General features: G+C 38.0%; 1 protein-coding gene and 1 pseudogene across 1 annotated transcript in view; one reads left to right on the forward strand and one right to left on the reverse strand.

Moving 5' to 3' along the window:
• Window positions 1-1,269: 1,269 nt before the first annotated feature.
• The window catches only part of LRGUK (leucine rich repeats and guanylate kinase domain containing), a 129,221-nt gene continuing 112,041 nt past the window's right edge, over window positions 1,270-18,449 (reverse strand). The window contains exons 21-22 of the transcript XR_005216953.1: window positions 2,184-2,225; window positions 1,270-1,438 (exon numbers count right to left, since the gene is read on the reverse strand). The gene's annotated coding sequence lies outside the window, so the exon portion shown is untranslated. The remainder of the gene's footprint in view (window positions 1,439-2,183; window positions 2,226-18,449) is intronic.
• Window positions 2,904-11,807, forward strand: LOC119534089 (annotated as a pseudogene).

Below are 18,449 nucleotides of genomic sequence, written 5' to 3' on the forward strand. Positions count from 1 at the left end.
ATATTGACTATAAAGCCAAAACTCTTGAAAAAGATTGATTTGGCAAAAAGAAAAGGTGCTGGGTGGGGTGGGGGAGGCCTGAGACTCTATAAACTGAGTCTATAATTCCTAATTAAATTTATAATCATGGGAAGGGAAAAAAACATGGAGAAATAAAATCATTTAAACTTCTATAACATACAGCAGGGTAAGAAAAAATGTACCTTCCAAATTGCTATCAAGGAGAAAAGCAAAATATATAGTAAAAGTCATAAACCAATAAATGAAACAGCAAAAAACCACAGTCTCAAACTCACCAGAAAACATACAACAAAGTGATAGAAATAGGACTGAACTTATCCATTTTAAAAACAAACAAAAATAGTTAACTCCACAACTAAAGTCAAAATCAGAGACTCTCAGAGTTGTCAAATAGGAAAATACAATCACATGTTTCTTACAAAAGTGAGTCAAAAATAAATTTTGTAAAAAAAACAAGATTAAAAGGATAGGCTGAAAAATATTAGGCAAACACAGAAATGCAGATATCATCAAAGGAAAAATGATTCAATGAAACAATGAAACAAAAAAGATCCTTTTATATTGAGACAAGGTGAAATTCATAATTATGACATAATAGTCCCTGTACTCATTAACACAACATGGAAATTTATAAAGCAAAAATCTATTTTTTACATGTAAGAAGAAAGACACAAAAAACACAACTATAATGAGATACTAAAATACTGATATCATCTATGACAGAGCAAGTTGACATAAAAATAAAAAAGGTCATATTTCACATTAGTAAAATTGAACCAGTAGATGTAGCAAAATTTTATACCATAGACTTTCCTTTTAATTTCACTGAAGATTTTTTTTAATTGAGCATGTACCAAAGCATACAGAACTTTAAAATTTATAAAATAGAAATTAGACAAGCCATATAATAATTTCTTCTTTAAAATCCACACAAACTAGAACTTAAAAAGGGGAAAAAAAATACTCTCAAAATAACTGTTGGGCCCAAAAGAACAAAACTGTGACGATAAACTCTTGGAAAGAAAAGAAGACAAGAGAAAGAGAAAAGGAACAGAAACCCAAACATAGTAGGAAGTTTTTTTTTTTTAACATATCAGTAGGATTAAGTAAAAAAACAAAGATGAGACAAATAGCTTGAATAATTTAATTAATATGACTGAATTCATACACAAGTCAAATGTTTGTATCCTACAAAGAAAACACTTTATTTTCAACACTGATTTATGGTAAAACTTTTAGTAAACCAGGAATAAAAGAGAACTGTATTTTTCCAAGGAAGTTTATGTACCAAAAATCTATAGCAAATATCATCCTTAATAAAATAATAAAGCATTAGAAATAGTCTTTTTAAAATCAGGAATAAGATAAGGATGCCCACTATCATGGCTTCTATTCAACATTGACTTGGATGTTCAACCTGTGCATTTCAAAAAGAAAGAAATGAAAAGAAAAAAGAAAAAAATTAAAAGGAATGGAAAGAAAGGAAAAATTTGTCATATTTGATGATATTATTATTGGCATTGAAATCCTGAAGGAATCTATGAATACATTGTTCAAATTAGAAATACATGGCATATATAGAAATGAATTGTATTGTATACACCAGTGACAGAATATATAATCTTAAAAGAATATTGTATTTACAATAACCAAAATAAAAGGAATAAATATCAGTAAAGATATGTATGTTCTTTATGGAGAAAATTATATAACTTTATTAAAATAATTAAAGAAACCTAATAAATGGAGTAACATAGCATGTTTATAGATAGGAAGATTCCATATCATAAAGAAGACAACCCACCCAAATTTATGAATTAAATTGTAATTAATTTTTTAAAATGACATTTGATTTGATTGATTAATTTTATTTAATTTAGCAAATCTATTAAGGCATTTGTAGAATTTGATAAACTCTAAAAGTACCTGGAAAAGCAAAATTTTAAAAATAGCGAAGATAATTTTGAAGAAAATCGAAGTTGCATAACTTGTCCTTCCATGTACCCAGCCTTATTATAATGGCATAGTAAATAAGGCAGTAGCATAGAGCATAGAGCCCAGAAATAGATACAAGCATTTATGGAAACAATATATGAGAGACAGGGTCTTACAGATTAGATGGGAAGTGATTTGAACAATTGCAAAAATAAATTCAATCCTACCTCATACCATGCACAAAAATCCTTTCCAGACAGAATATAAACCTAAATAGGAAAAGCAAAACTTGTAAAAAAAGTTTTTTAAAGAATATACAGCCATATTCATGGCAATGGGTTAGGGAATGAATTCATAAGACATAAAAAGTATAAATCATACAGAAAAAGATTCATAAATTAGGCCATAATAAAATGAAAAAATTATTCATTAAAAGAGATCATTTACAAAACTGAGAAGTAGCCACAGTCTGGGGAAAGATATTTTCAATACACATAATTAACAGAGATTCAGCAAACAGAATATATAACTAAATCTTACAAACAAGAAAAGGATAACAGCCCAATTCAAAAACAGGCAAAGCATAAATAGGCAATTCACAGAAGAAGAAACATAAATGGCCAATTAACTTATTTAAAAAAAATACAGTAGATACTTCATAAATGGGGAAATGAAAATTAAACATCGAAAGGAGATAACATTTAACATCCATTGGATTAGCAATAAGAACACTGTCAGTGTCAATGCCATTTGTCAGTGAGGATATGGAGAAATGGGAATTCTTATACGTGTTCATGAGAACATATTTACTTTAGCAATACCTGGTAAACTTAAACATTTGTATACCTTTAACCCAGCAATTTCAACCCACCCCTAGACAAGAATGTTCTTGAGCTGCATTGTTTGTAATAGAAAAAAAAAGTGACTTTGCTGCATTTACTGCAAGAATGCAGACCGTTTTCAGCAACCAGAATGCTGACATTCCAAAAAATGCTGAAGGATGCATAGCTGTTGCAAAGGGCCCCAGAGGAACCCTGCCAAGGGACTCCAATCACTTCAGTGTAGAACTCAGTGTTTTAGTTTGCTGAAGTTGCTAAATTTCAGAAATTTTGGTACACTGGCTTTTTTTTTTTTTTTTTTTTTTTAATTTTTCTGATACTTTTTTTTTTATCTTCATTTTATTGAGATATATTCACATACCACGCAGTCATACAAAACAAATCGTACTTTCGATTGTTTACAGTACCATTACATAGTTGTACATTCATCACCTAAATCAATCCCTGACACCTTCATTAGCACACACACAAAAATAACAAGAATAATAATTAGAGTGAAAAAGAGCAATTGAAGTAAAAAAGAACACTGGGTACCTTTGTCTGTTTGTTTCCTTCCCCTATTTTTCTACTCATCCACCCATAAACTAGACAAAGTGGAGTGTGGTCCTTATGGCTTTCCTAATCCCATTGTCACCCCTCATAAGCTACATTTTTATACAACTGTCTTCGAGATTCATGGGTTCTGGGTTGTAGTTTGATAGTTTCAGGTATCCACCACCAGCTACCCCAATTCTTTGGAACCTAAAAAGGTTTGTCTAAAGTGTGCGTAAGAGTGCCCACCAGAGTGACCTCTCGGCTCCTTTTGGAATCTCTCTGCCACTGAAGCTTATTTCATTTCCTTTCACATCCCCCTTTTGGTCAAGAAGATGTTCTCCGTCCCACGATGCCGGGTCTACATTCCTCCCCGGGAGTCATATTCCACATTGCCAGGGAGATTCACTCCCCTGGGTGTCTGATCCCACGTAGGGGGGAGGGCAGTGATTTCACCTTTCAAGTTGGCTTAGCCAGAGAGAGAGGGCCACATCTGAGCAACAAAGAGGCATTCGGGAGGAGGCTCTTAGGCACAACCATAGGGAGGCCTAGCCTCTCCTTTGCAGCAACCGTCTTCCCAAGGGTAAAACTTATGGTAGAGGGCTCAACCCATCAAACCACCAGTCCCCTATGTCTGTGGTCATGTTAGCAACCATGGAGGTGGGGTAGGCAAATACCCCTGCATTCTCCACAAGCTCCTCAAGGGGGCACTACATCTTTTTTTTTCCTTGTTTTTCTTTTTTTTTTTTTTTAATTTTCCCTTCTTTTTTAAATCAACTGTATGAAAAAAAAAGTTAAAAAGAAAACAAACATACAATAAAAGAACATTTCAAAGAGACCAAAACAAGGGAGTAAGAAAAAGACAACTAACCTAAGATAACTGCTTAACTTCCAACATGTTCCTACTTTACCCCAAGAAAGTTACATAATATAGCAAAATTTCTGTGAACTTGTTCCTACTATATCCATCAGAAATTAACAGACCATAGTCATTCCTGGGCATCCCCAGAACGTTAAATAGCTTATCTGTTCTTCTTGGATTATTGTTCCCCCTTCCTTAATTGCTATATATTGCTAGTTCCCCTACATTCTACATTATAAACCATTTGTTTTACATTTTTCAAAGTTCACATTAGTGGTAGCATATAATATTTCTCTTTTTGTGCCTGGCTTATTTCGCTCAGCATTATGTCTTCAAGGTTCATCCATGTTGTCATATGTTTCACGAGATCGTTCCTTCTTACTGCCGCGTGGTATTCCATCGTGTGTATATACCACATTTTGTTTATCCACTCATCTGTTGAAGGACATTGGGTTGTTTCCATCTCTTGGCAATTGTGAATAATGCTGCTATGAACATTGGCGTGCAGATATCTGTTCGTGTCACTGCTTTCCGACCTTCCGGGTATATACCGAGAAGTGCAGTCGCTGGATCTAACGGTAACTCTATATCTAGTTTTCTAAGGAACTGCCAGACTGACTTCCAGAGTGGCTGAACCATTATACAGTCCCACCAACAATGAATAAGAGTTCCAATTTCTCCACATCCCCTCCAGCATTTGTAGTTTCCTGTTTGTTTAATGGCAGCCATTCTAACCGGTGTTAGATGGTATCTCATTGTGGTCTTAATTTGCATCTCTCTAATAGCTAGTGAAGCTGAACATTTTTTCATGTGTTTCTTGGCCATTTGTATTTCCTCTTCAGAGAACTGTCTTTTCATATCTTTTGCCCATTTTATAATTGGGCTGTCTGTACTACTGTCATTGAGTTGTAGGATTTCTTTGTATATGCAAGATATCAGTCTTTTGTCAGATACATGGTTTCCAAAAATTTTTTCCCATTGAGTTGGCTGCCTCTTTACCTTTTTGAGAAATTCCTTTGAGGTGCAGAAACTTCTAAGCTTGAGGAGTTCCCATTTATCTATTTTCTCTTTTGTTGCTTGTGCTTTGGGTGTAAAGTCTAGGAAGTGGCCGCCTAATACAAGGTCTTGAAGATGTTTTCCTACATTATCTTCTAGGAGTTTTATGGTTCTTTCTTTTATATTGAGATCTCTGGTCCATTTTGAGTTAATTTTTGTGTAGGGGGTGAGGTAGGGGTCCTCTTTCATTCTTTTGGATATGGATATCCAACTCTCCCAGCCCCATTTGTTGAAAAGACCATTATGACTCAGTTCAGTGACTTTGGGGGCCTTATCAAAGATCAGTCGGCCATAGATCTGACGGTCTATCTCTGAATTCTCAATTCGATTCCATTGATCTATATGTCTGTCTTTGTGCCAGTACCATGCTGTTTTGGCAACTGTGGCTTTATAATAAGCTTCAAAGTCAGGGAGTGTAAGTCCTCCCACTTCGTTTTTCTTTTTTAGAGTGTCTTTAGCAATTCGAGGCATCTTCCCTTTCCAAATAAATTTGATAACTAGCTTTTCCAAGTCTGCAAAGTAGGTTGTTGGAATTTTGATTGGGATTGCATTGAATCTGTAGATGAGTTTGGGTAGAATTGACATCTTAATGACATTTAGCCTTCCTATCCATGAACATGGAATATTTTTCCATCTTTTAAGGTCCCCTTCTATTTCTTTTAGTAGAGTTATGTAGTTTTCTTTGTATAGGTCTTTTACATCTTTGGTTAAGTTTATTCCTAGGTACTTGATTTTTTTAGTTGCTATTGAAAATGGTATCTTTTTCTTGAGTGTCTCTTCAGTTTGTTCATTTCTAGCATATAGAAACATTACTGACTTATGTGCATTAATCTTGTATCCCGCTACTTTGCTAAATTTGTTTATTAGCTCTAGTAGCTGTATCGTCGATTTCCCAGGGTTTTCTAGATATAAGATCATATCATCTGCAAACAATGACAGTTTTACTTCTTCTTTTCCAATTTGGATGCCTTTTATTTCTTTGTCTTGCCGGATTGCCCTGGCTAGCACTTCCAGCACAATGTTGAATAACAGTGGTGACAGCGGGCATCCTTGTCTTGTTCCTGATCTTAGAGGGAAGGCTTTCAGTCTCTCACCATTGAGTACTATGCTGGCTGTGGGTTTTTCATATATGCTGTTTATCATGTTGAGGAAGTTTCCTTCAATTCCTACCTTTTGAAGTGTTTTTATCAAAAAGGGATGTTGGATTTTGTCAAATGCTTTTTCAGCATCTATTGAGATGATCAATTGATTTTTCCCTTTTGACTTGTTAATGTGTTGTAATACATTGATTGATTTTCTTATGTTGAACCATCCTTTCATGCCTGGAATGAACCCCACTTGGTCATGGTGTATGATTTTTTTAATGTGTCTTTGGATTCGATTTGCAAGTATTTTGTTGAGGATTTTTGCATCTATATTCATTAGGGAGATTGGCCGGTAGTTTTCCTTTTTTGTAGCATCTTTGCCTGGTTTTGGTATTAGATTGATTTTAGCTTCATAAAATGAGTTAGGTAGTGTTCCATTTTCTTCTATGTTTTCAAAGAGTTTGAGTAAGATTGGTGTCAGTTCTTTCTGGGAAGTTTGGTAGAATTCCCCTGTGAAACCATCTTGCCCTGGGCATTTATTTGTGGGAAGATTTTTGATGACTGATTGGATCTCTTTGCTTGTGATGGGTTGGTTGAGGTCTTCTATTTCCTCTCTGGTCAGTCTAGGTTGTTCATATGTTTCCAGGAAATTGTCCATTTCTTCTACATTATCCAGTTTGTTGCCATACAGTTGTTCATAATATCCTCTTATAATTTTTTTAATTTCTTCAGGATCTGCAGTTATGGCACCTTTTTCATTCATTATTTTGTTGATATGGGTCTTCTCTCTTTTTGATTTTGTCAATCTAGCTAGGGGCTTGTCAATCTTGTTGATCTTCTCAAAGAACCAACTTTTGGTGATATTTATCCTTTCTATTGTTTTTTTGTTCTCTGTCATTTATTTCTGCTTTAATCCTTGTTATTTCTTTTCTTCTACTTGGTTTAGGATTGGTTTGCTGTTCATTTTCTAGCTTCTTCAGTTGATCCATTAGTTCTTTGATTTTGGCTCTTTCTTCCTTTTTAATATATGTGTTTAGTGCTATAAATTTCCCCCTCAGCACTGTTTTTGCTGCATCTCATAGGTTTTGGTATGTTGTGTTCTCATTTTCATTCGTCTCTATATATTTAGCAATTTCTCTTGCTATTTCTTCTTTAACCCACTGATTGTTTAGGAGTGTGCTGTTTAACCTCCAGGTATTTGTGAATTTTCTAAGTCTCTGATGGTTATTGACTTCTAATTGTATTCCATTGTGGTCAGAGAATGTGCTTTGAATACTTTCAATCTTTTTAAATTTATTGAGGCTTGTTTTATGTCCCAGCATATGATCTATTCTGGAGAAAGTTCCATGAGCACTAGAAAAGTATGTGTATCCTGGTGATTTGGGATGTAATGTCCTGTATATGTCTGTTAAATCTAATTCATTTATCAGATTGTTTAGGTTTTCAGTTTCCTTATTGGTCTTCTGTCTGGTTGATCTATCTATAGGAGAGAGTGATGTGTTGAAGTCTCCCACAATTATTGTGGAAACATCAATTGCTTCCTTTAGTTTTGCCAGTGTTTCTCTCATGTATTTTGTGGCAGCTTGATTGGGTGCGTAGAAATTTAAGATTGTTATTTCTTCTTGTTGAATTGCCCCTTTTATTAGTATGTAGTGGCCTTCTTTGTCTCTCAAAACATCCCTGCATTTGAAGTCTATTTTATCTGAGATTAATATTGCTACACCTGCTTTCTTTTGGCTGTAGCTTGCATGAAATATTTTTTTCCATCCTTTCACTTTCAGTTTCTTTGTGTCCCTGTGTCTAAGATGAGTCTCTTGTATGCAACATATTGATGGTTCATTTTTTTTGATCCATTCTGCAAATCTATATCTTTTAATTGGGGAGTTTAATCCATTTACATTCAACTTTATAACCGTGAAGGCATTTCTTGAATCGGCCATCTTATCCTTTGGTTTATGTTTGTCATATTTTTCCCCTCTCTCTATTAATATCCTTTATTGTACCCATACCGAATCTCTTTAGTACTGAACCTTTCTCCAAGTCTCTCCGTCCTTTCTTTGTTTCTCTGTCTGTAGGGCTCCCTTTAGTATCTCCAGTAGGGCAGGTCTCTTGTTAGCAAATTCTCTCAGCATTTGTTTGTCTGTGAAAAATTTAAGCTCTCCCTCAAATTTGAAGGAGAGCTCTGCTGGATAAAGTATTCTTGGCTGGAAATTTTTCTCACTCAGAATTTTAAATATATCGTGCCACTGCCTTCTCGCCTCCATGGTGGCTGCTGAGTAGTCACTACTTAGTCTTATGCTGTTTCCTTTGTATGTGGTGAATTGCTTTTCTCTTGCTGCTTTCAGAACTTGCTCCTTCTCTTCTGTGTTTGACAGTGTGATCAGTATATGTCTCAGAGTGGGTTTATTTGGATTTATTCTATTTGGAGTTCACTGAGCATTTATGATTTGTGTATTTATGTCGTTTAGAAGATTTGGGAAGTTTTCCCCAACAATTTCTTTGAATACTCTTCCTAGACCTTTACCCTTTTCTTCCCTTTCTGGGACACCAATGAGTCTTATATTCGGACGTTTCATATTATCTATCATATACCTGAGGTCCGTTTCGATTTTTTCAATTTTTTTCCCCATTCTTTGTTTTATGCTTTCATTTTCCATTCTGTCATCTTCCAGGTCACTGATTCGTTGTTCAACTTCCTCTAGTCTTGTACTAGGAGTGTCCAGAATCTTTTTAATTTGGTCAACAGTTTCTTTAATTTCCATAAGATCATCCATTTTTTTATTTAGTCTTGCAATGTCTTCTTTATGCTCTTCTAGGGTCTTCTTGATTTCCTTTGTATCCCGTACTATGGTCTCATTGTTCATCTTTAGTTCTTTGAGTAGCTGCTCTAGGTGCTGTGTCTCTTCTGAGCTTTTGATTTGGGTGCTTGGGCTTGGGATATCCATATCGTCTGGTTTTTTCATATGCTTTATAATTTTCTGTTGTTTTTGGCCTCGTGGCATTTGCTGAACTTGATAGGGTTCTTTTAGGATTTGTAGACCAATTGAAGTCCTTATCTCTAATTTATAAGATCTACAGCTTCGTGGAGTACACTTTCTCTAACTAACCAGCAGGTGGCGTCCACGAGCCACCTGTTCTCCACAAGCCAGTTCTCCCCTGCTTAGCCTTTTTGGTGAGTGGGGGAGTGAGTCTTGTGGGGCCCAATTGGTGTACCAAGCTTGCGTGTGTAGTTGGTGTTGCCTGCCCTGTATATGGGGCGTGTTTCTGGGCAGTCAGGGAGGGGGGGTGGCCCTAACAATCAAATCTCCCTGGTGATCCTAGAGTTTTAAAGCTGCTGCAATAGTCTAATCCTTCAGTTCAGTCCTGCCACAGTTTGTCTCTGCCACTGACCCACAAGTCCTTGGTATTGGTGTATGGCTCCTGAGACTTGCTAGTGGGTCCCTCTTCCAGGCTGTGCACCCCGGGTCCTCTGTTGAGGGATGACTGTGCTATGTCACAGGTGAGTGCCGTCCCCCCAGGCCAGTTCTGGGCTGCTGGGCTGTGTAGGGAGGCTCCCAGTCTGCTGAAATGATGGTTGAATGGGGCTTTGTTAATTCACACTGCTCCACCTTCCCAAATCTGGGACAATCAGCTGAGGTTGCAGGGAAGGCTAATGTCCGCGCCCAGTTTTGTGGTGTTTGCCTGTTATTTGAAGCACTTCCATCACACTGGGTTGTCTGGGGCAGCTCTGGGCTATGGGGCTGGTGATGGGCAGGAGAGTTTCCTGTCCACCAGGATGATGGCTGTGAGCGGACACCCCCTTTTTCTTGGGAAGTTGTGGTGTTTAGTGAATTTTCTCAGCCACTGGATTATTGCCTTTTGTCTCAGAGCTCTCTTAGTTCTGCTCTTGACTTGACCTGCCCAAATTGCAAGTCTTTGAAGTTTTCTGTATTGGGCTTCTTAGAGTAATTGTTTTAGAAAAAGAAAAAAGGATTAAAAAAAAAAAAAAAAAAAAGGGCCCTCCTCAGAGATCTAATGGGTTATTGAAATGCTAAGAGACAAAGCAACCAGGGCCATTAAGGAAAGGTCCACAGGGCAGAGAGATCAGCTTTTCTTCGGGATTTGCATATGCACCTCAGGGCCTGAGCTCTGCCCTTCCCCTTTCTATGTTCACCAGAACTCCAAAAATCCTCCGCTTTTATTTTGGAGTTTTTCATGTTGTTTTTTTTCTATGCCTGTCTCCTCTCTGCTGGGCTGGCTGTTCTCAGATTCTCTGGTGTCTGGTCTCAGTCTATCTATGGTTGGAGTCTGGATCAGTAGAATGAGTTTCCAATAAGGGCTGCCACTGCAGTTCTCCCTTCTCCTTCCCGGAGCTGACAGCCCCTCCTCCTACAGGACTGAGCCTGGCAGGGAGGGGCGCGGGTCCCCTGGCTGCAAAAACTTACAGATTTCGCTGATCTCAGCAGTTCCACTTTTTCATGAGTGTTGTATGAAGTATGCCCAAAGTCAGATTGCTCTGTGGTGTCCAGTCCACGCAGTTCCTGGCTTTCTACCTACTTTCCTGGAGGAGTAACTAAAACATACAGCTCACCAGTCCGCCATCTTGCCCCGCCTCCGGTACACTGGCTTTTAACAATGGGGAGTTAGCTTACAAGTTTACAGTTCTGAAGCTGTGAAAATGTTCAAATCAAGGCATCATCAGACAATACCTGAACTCCTCTGTCAGACGGCAAGGCACACTGCATCTGCTGGTCTCTCCCTTCTCTTCTGGGCTTCATTGCTTCCAGCTACTGGCTTCAATGGCTTCCTCTCTGTTACTGTGGCTCTCTCTCTCAGTTTCTGTGTGTATTCTGCTCTCCTAGCTTCTATTCTTTTTCTGTCTTCCATCCTCTTATAAAGTACTCCAGTAAGAGGATTAAGACCCACCTGGGGAAAGCCTCAGTTGAAATAACCTATTCAAAAGGTCCCACCCACAACAGGTTTACACCCACAGGAATGGATTAGCTTTAAGAACATGATCTTCTGTGGTACACACAACTTCAAACCATCACACTAAGTTACCTGGGAAAGAAAAAGAAGAGACTTTGGGTTGACAATGGTAGGGAAATAAAAAGGAACTGGGTACAGTTCACACTACCTGCAGCATGTGCAAAACATGATCAAGGGTGTTACACTGGGCTTCTGTTACAAGATGAAGTCTGCGCATGTGCACTTCTCCATCAATGTTATCATTTAGGAGAATGGGTCTCTTCTCCTGTTGAAATCTGAAATTTCTTGGGTGAATATTTCTGCAGGGTTTGGATGAGGTAAGGCATTGCTTGTTCAGTATCTCAAGCCCAGAAAGGTGAGTTAATTCTTGAAGGAGATGACATCGAACTTGTGTCAAATTCAGCTGCTCTGACTCAGCAAGTCATAACAATTAAAAACAAGGATATCAGAAAAATTTTGGATGATATCTATGTCTATGAAAAAGGAATAGTTCAGCAGGCTGATGAATAAGATGTAAGAGTTATCCACCTATGGAAACAATAAGATGCCGGATGATTCCTAACACCTATTTGTGATATTTTAAAGATGCAATAAAACTCATCTGTTGAAAACAACAGCAGAAATAAATTTACTATTCACTAAAAGAAAAATCAATAAATTTGTGACATACTATTACAATGGACTATCATACAGCTAAGAAACTAAACACTGCAGAGGATTGTGGGAAGATGGAGGAGTAGGAAGCTCCAGGGATCAGTCCCTCACCAGCACAACTATCAAACAGGCAGAACTATCTAAATCAACTATTTCAAAACTCCAGAATCCAGTAGAACACTGTACAGAATCCCGGGAAGAGTGGGAGGAAGAGGCTGGTGAATTATGGTAAAGACCAGGGAACTTATCTCTCTACATGGTGGTTACCGGCATCTACCCCCCACTCTCACCACAGGCCACAGTGTGGTCCAGCCCCTGGCATAGCTTGCGGTGCCAGAAAAGGACATAGAAATCCAATTTCTCAAGATCCAGGGTGGGCACAGGCCAATTGCTGAACACAGCATTTGATTAGCCACTTCAAATCACTGGGGTCCTTACTCTGAGGGTGGCCATTGTTCCAACCCACCCCAGACAAAGGAAGTGGAGGACACTTAAACAGGGTTCACTTCCTCAGAGCTGTAGAGGGCAGCTGAAGGGCTGCTTTGCTGGGCAGGTTAGAAAGTACAGCTTGGGGAGCTGTGGAAGAAGCTCCTGGTCCCCTTCCTACCCTCCCTCGTTCCCTCCCCAGGCAGTTTGGAGCCGCCCTGCTTTGTAGATCCCTGACCTTGTTCTGGCTTGGAAAAACAGACTTGGGAAACTCCTCTCCATCAGGCCCCTCTCCCAGAATTTTCCCTGGGCAAAAGAAACTTGAGACAACAAAAGCAGTATGTAATATATAATAAAAGCAAAGGCTTACTACCTGCCTTAAGTCTGGCAGTGGAACACCCACAAGAGGAGAAGGTCTGTCTCCTGGGAGTAGAGGGGGCATTAAAACTCCTGTAAACAGACTGAAAGCTTTCCCTCTAAGATGAGGAACAAGACCAGAGGTCCAAAGCCACCACTGTTATTCAACATTGTACTGGAAGTTCTAGCCAGAGCAAGTAGTCAAGAAAAAGAAATAAAAGGCATCCAAATTGGAAAGGAAGAAGTAAAACTTTCTCTATTTGCAGATGACATGATCTTATATACAGAAAATCCTAAAAAAAAAAAAAAAAAAAAAAAAAAAAAAAAATACACAACAAGGCTCCTAAACCTATTAAATGAATTCGACAAAGTGGCAAGATACAACATCAATATGCTAAAATCAGCAGTGTTTCTATGCAAACAACTGGAAGGAAAAAAATCCGTTTACAATAACAACTAAAAGAATCAAATATCACGGAATAAATCTAACCAAGAATGTAAAGGACTTGCATGCAGAAAACTACAAAACTTTGTTAAAAGTAATCAAAGAATACCTAAATAAATGGAAAAGATTCCATGCTTATGGATTGGAAGAATAAATATTGTTAAGATGTTAATTCCACCCAAAGCGATATAAAGATTCAATGCAATCCCAAACAAAATTCCAACAGCCTACTTTGCAGAAATGGAAAAGCCAGACATCAAATGTATATGGAAGGATAAGGGGCCCAAATAACCAAAGTCATCTTGAAAAAGAATAATAAAGTTGGTAGACACACACTTCCTGGTCTTAAAATGTATTACAAAGCCACTGTAATCAAAACAGCATGGCACTGGCATCATGACAGATATATAGAACAATGGAAGAGAATTAGGAGCTCATAAATCTACCCCCACATTTACAGCCAACTGATTTTTGGCAAGGGGGCAATGACCACTCAATTAGGAAAGACCAGTCTCTTCAACAAATGTTACTGGCAGAACTGAATATCCAAAGCCAAAAGAATGAAGGGGAGGGAGACTCCTATCTCAAACCATATTTAAAAAATCAACTCAAAATAGATCAAATATCTAAATATAACAGTCAGAATTTTAAAACTTCTAGAAGAAAATGTAAGGAAGCATCTTTAGGACCTTGTATCAGGCAATGGTTTCTTAGACTTTATACCCAAAGCACAAGCAACAAAAGAAAAAAAAAATAGATAAATGGGACCTCATCAAAATTAAATCTTTTGTGCCTCAAAGACTTTTTCATGAAAGTAAAATGACAATCTACACAATGGGAGAAAATATTTGGAAACCACATAACTGATAAGGGTTTAATATCCAGAATGTATTATGAAATTTCAACTCAACAACAAAAAAGACCAACAACCCAATTTTAAAATGTCCAAAGAAGATACACAAATAGCCAAAAAGCATATGGAAAGATGTTCACCCTTATTAGCCAGTAGGGAAATGCAAATCAAAACCACAATGAGATAGCATTTCATACCCACTAGAAAGGTTACTAGAAATGGGAAATTACAAATGTTGGCGAGGATGTGGAGAAATAGGAACACTCATTCATTGCTGGTGGGAATGTAAAATGATGTAGCCACTGTGGAAGATAGTTTGGTGGTTCCTCAGAAAGTTAACTACAGAATTACCATATGACCCAGAAATCTCACTTTTAGGTATATAACCCAAAGAATTGAAAGCAGGGAGTCAAACAGATATCTACACACTGATGTTCCTAGTGACATTATTCACAGTTGCCAAAAGATGGAAGCAACCCAAGTGTCTATCAACTGATGAATGGATAAACAACATGGGGTATATACACACAATGAACTATTATTTAGCCATAAAAAGTTCTGATACATGCAACAAAATGGATGAACCTTGAAGACATCATGTTGAGTGAAATAAGCCAGACCCCAAAGAACAAATATTGTATGATCCCACTGATATAAATAAGCAAATTCATAGAGTTAGAATCTAGAATATAGGTTACAATGGGATGGGGTAGAGGTAGGTATAGAGGGTTGACTTAAAATGTACAGAGTTTCTATTTGGGAAGATGGAAACCTTTTGGTAATGGATGGTGGTGATGATAGCATACATTGTGTACATAATTAATGAATTATATATTTGAATGTAGTTAAAAGGGGAAATTTAAGGTTGTATATATGTTACTAGAATAAAAGTTTTAAAAAAATCCATGGAACTGTACAATACAAACAGTGAGCCCTAAGTTAAACAAACCATGGACTATAGTTAATAGTACGATTGTAAAAATATGCTGTCATCAATTGTAACAAATGTTCCACAGCAATGCAAGGTGTTGATAATAGGGTGGTATACGGGAATCCTGTGTTTTATGTATTATTATTCTGTAAACCCACAACTTCTCTAATAAAAAATAAATCTAAACTCTACAAGAGCACAGTCTACATGTGTTAATATCATAAACACAATGATGAGAAAAAGTTAATTACTAAATACATATAGCCGAACATGAAGTTTAAAATCATGGAGAACAAAAGTATGTATTATTTAGGGATAGATACATGTGTATCAAAAGTACTAAGAATTACAGTGGATTCTTGCTATTCATGGTAGTTATGTTCTATGTCCCCACAAATACTACATTAGCCTTGTTCTACCTCAGCTGGGAATTTTTCACCACTCTGTACTTGCACACATCCACAAATGACTGAGAAAGCGTCCTAAGCATTTTTACAACTACCTGATTTGTGAATATGCAATCCATGAAAAATGAGGATTGACTGTAGATGGGAATGATGAAAACCAAATTAGAATAATGGTTCTTCTGGGTGGGAAATAAGGAGGATACAAAATGGGCTTCAATGGTAATGGTAAAGTTTTATTTGTTCACAGGGGTATAAGAGCACAATTGTAAAAATTGTACGAAGTATCTAAGATGGCGGCATAGAGAGGAGTGGAAGCTAAGTAGTCCCCCTGGAACAACTAAAAAAAACCAGAAACAACTAGTAAATAATCCGGAACAACTGCAGGGGGACAAACGTGACCGTCCACTCATCATACAACAGCCTGAATTGGGAGGAATGCCCAAAATCACAGCATAAAATCTGTAAGCAAAAACTGTGGATCCAAATCGGGAGACCCCTCCCCCATAGCCTGAGCTACAAAGCCTTGTGGTGCCAGAGAGAAGCTCTCTCCCAGCAAGCGAATATAGCTCAGCTGAGCTCCAGCTGGGGTTTTAATTAGCGAGTGTGAACTGCTCACTACAGGTACGCATCCCCAAAAAACAGACAGAGGCTTTGGGTCACGACTGACCTTGGAGAGCCAGAGGGTCGCCTTGGACTAGCTCTGTTCCTTTTTCAACTCAGTGGAGAAAGCCTCAGCCATCTTCAGTTCCCAGTTCTGTGACCCAGACAAGGGTATAGCACAGACAGAGAGAGACCACTGAAATGGTAATGACCTCCCCCTAGGGCATCCATCTTCTCCAAGAGGAAAGGGGTGGGGCCCAGCACTACTACCTGCCTTTCATTCAGAACTTAACACCAGTCAAGAATTATAGGCTAACAGATACCACCTGCTGGGCAGAAAAGCACAGTGACCGGAGGCATCAGAGGGTGTACCAATTTTCTAAGACACACCCTCAGAGAAACCGGATACTGCAAATTTCTTCCTTCTGGGACCTTAGCCCATTCTGGTCTGGGGAGGCCTGATTGGGGTAACCAAGGAAACCATGCCTAGACAACAGAAAACTACAACCTACACCAAGAAAAATGAGGTTATGGCCCGGTCAGGGGAACAAACTTGCACTTCAACTGTGATGCAGGAATTGAAACAACTAATAATAACTGAATTCAAAAAGTTTAGGGAAGACATGGCAAAAGAGATGAACCGTATAATGAAAACACTGGGCATGCATAAGGTAGAAACTGAAAGTTCAAAAAACCAACTGGCAGAATCTATGGAAATGAAAGCCACAACACAAGAGATGAAAGACACAATGGAAACATACAACAGCAGATCTCAAGAGATAGAAGAAAACACTCAGGAACTGGAGAACAAGGCACCTGAAATCCTACACACAAAAGAACAGATAGAGAAAAGAATGGAAAAATACGAGCATCATCTCTGGGAACTTAAAGACAAAATGAAAAGCAAGAATTTACGTGTCATTGGTGTCCCAGAAGGAGAAGAGAAGGGAAAAGGGGCAGAAGCAATAATAGAGGAAATAATCAATGAAAATTTCCCATCTCTTATGAAAGACATAAAATTACGGATCCAAGAAGTGCAGCGTACGCCAAACAGAATAGATCTGAATAGGCCTACGTCAAGACACTTAATAATCAGATTATCAAACATCAAAGATAAAGAGAGAATCCTGAAAGCAGCAAGAGAGAAACAATCTATCACATACAAAGGAAGCTTGATAAGACTATGTGCGGATTTCTCAATAGAAACCATGGAGGCAAGAAGGAAGTGGGGTGATATATTGAAGATACTGAAAGAGAAAAACCACCAACCAAGAATCCTATATCCGGCAAAACTATCCTTCAGATATGAGGGAAAGCTTAAAATAGTCTCTGACAAACAGACAATGACAGAGTTTGTGAACAAGAAACCTGTTATACAGGAAACACTAAAGGAAACACTGCAGACAGAAAGGAAAAGACAGGAGTGAGAGGTTTGGAAAACAATTTCGGGAGATAGTAGCACAGCAATGTAAGTACATTGAACAAAGATGACTGTGAATATGGTTGAAAGAGGAAGGCTGGGATCATGTGGGATACCAGAACAAAAGATGAACAATAAAGACTGGGACTGTGTAACTCAGGGAAACCTAGGATGCTCAATGATTGTAATAAGAGGTACAAATATGTTTTTACATGAGGTAGAACAAATGAATATCAACACTGCAAGGTGTTAAAAATAGGGTGGGATTGGGGGGAAAATACAATCAATGCAAACCAGAGGCTAGAATTAACAGAAACATTGTATTATGCTTCCTTTAATGTAACAAAAGCAATATACCAAAGCTAAATGCATATGGGGGGCATGCGGAATAGGGGAATGGTATGGGACTCCAGGCATTGGTGATGTTGTCTGACTCTTTTTTTTTTTTATTAATCTTCATTTTATTGAGATATATTCATATACCACGCAGTCATACAAAACAAATCGTACTTTCGATTGTTCACAGTACCATTACATAGTTGTACATTCATCACCCAAATCAATCCCTGACACCTTCATTAGCACACACACAAGAATAACAAGAATAATAATTAGAGTGAAAAAGAGCAATTGAAGTAAAAAAGAACACTGGGTACCTTTGTCTGTTTGTTTCCTTCCCCTATTTTTCTACTCATCCATCCATAAACTAGACAAAGTGGAGTGTGGTCCTTATGGCTTTCCCAATCCCATTGTCACCCCTCATAAGCTACATTTTTACACAATTGTCTTTGAGATTCATGGGTTCTGGGTTGTAGTTTGACAGTTTTAGGTATCCACCACCAGCTACCCCAATTCTTTAGAACCTAAAAAAGGTTCTCTAAAGTGTGCGTAAGAGTGCCCACCAGAGTGACCTCTCGGCTCCTTTTGGATTCTCTCTGCCACTGAAGCTTATTTCATTTCCTTTCACATCCCCCTTTTGGTCAAGAAGATGTTCTCCGTCCCACGATGCCAGGTCTACATTCCTCCCCGGGAGTCATATTCCACGTTGTCAGGGAGATT

The sequence above is a fragment of the Choloepus didactylus genome, chromosome 5 (assembly GCF_015220235.1).
Source record: "Choloepus didactylus isolate mChoDid1 chromosome 5, mChoDid1.pri, whole genome shotgun sequence".
NCBI lineage: Eukaryota > Metazoa > Chordata > Mammalia > Pilosa > Megalonychidae > Choloepus > Choloepus didactylus.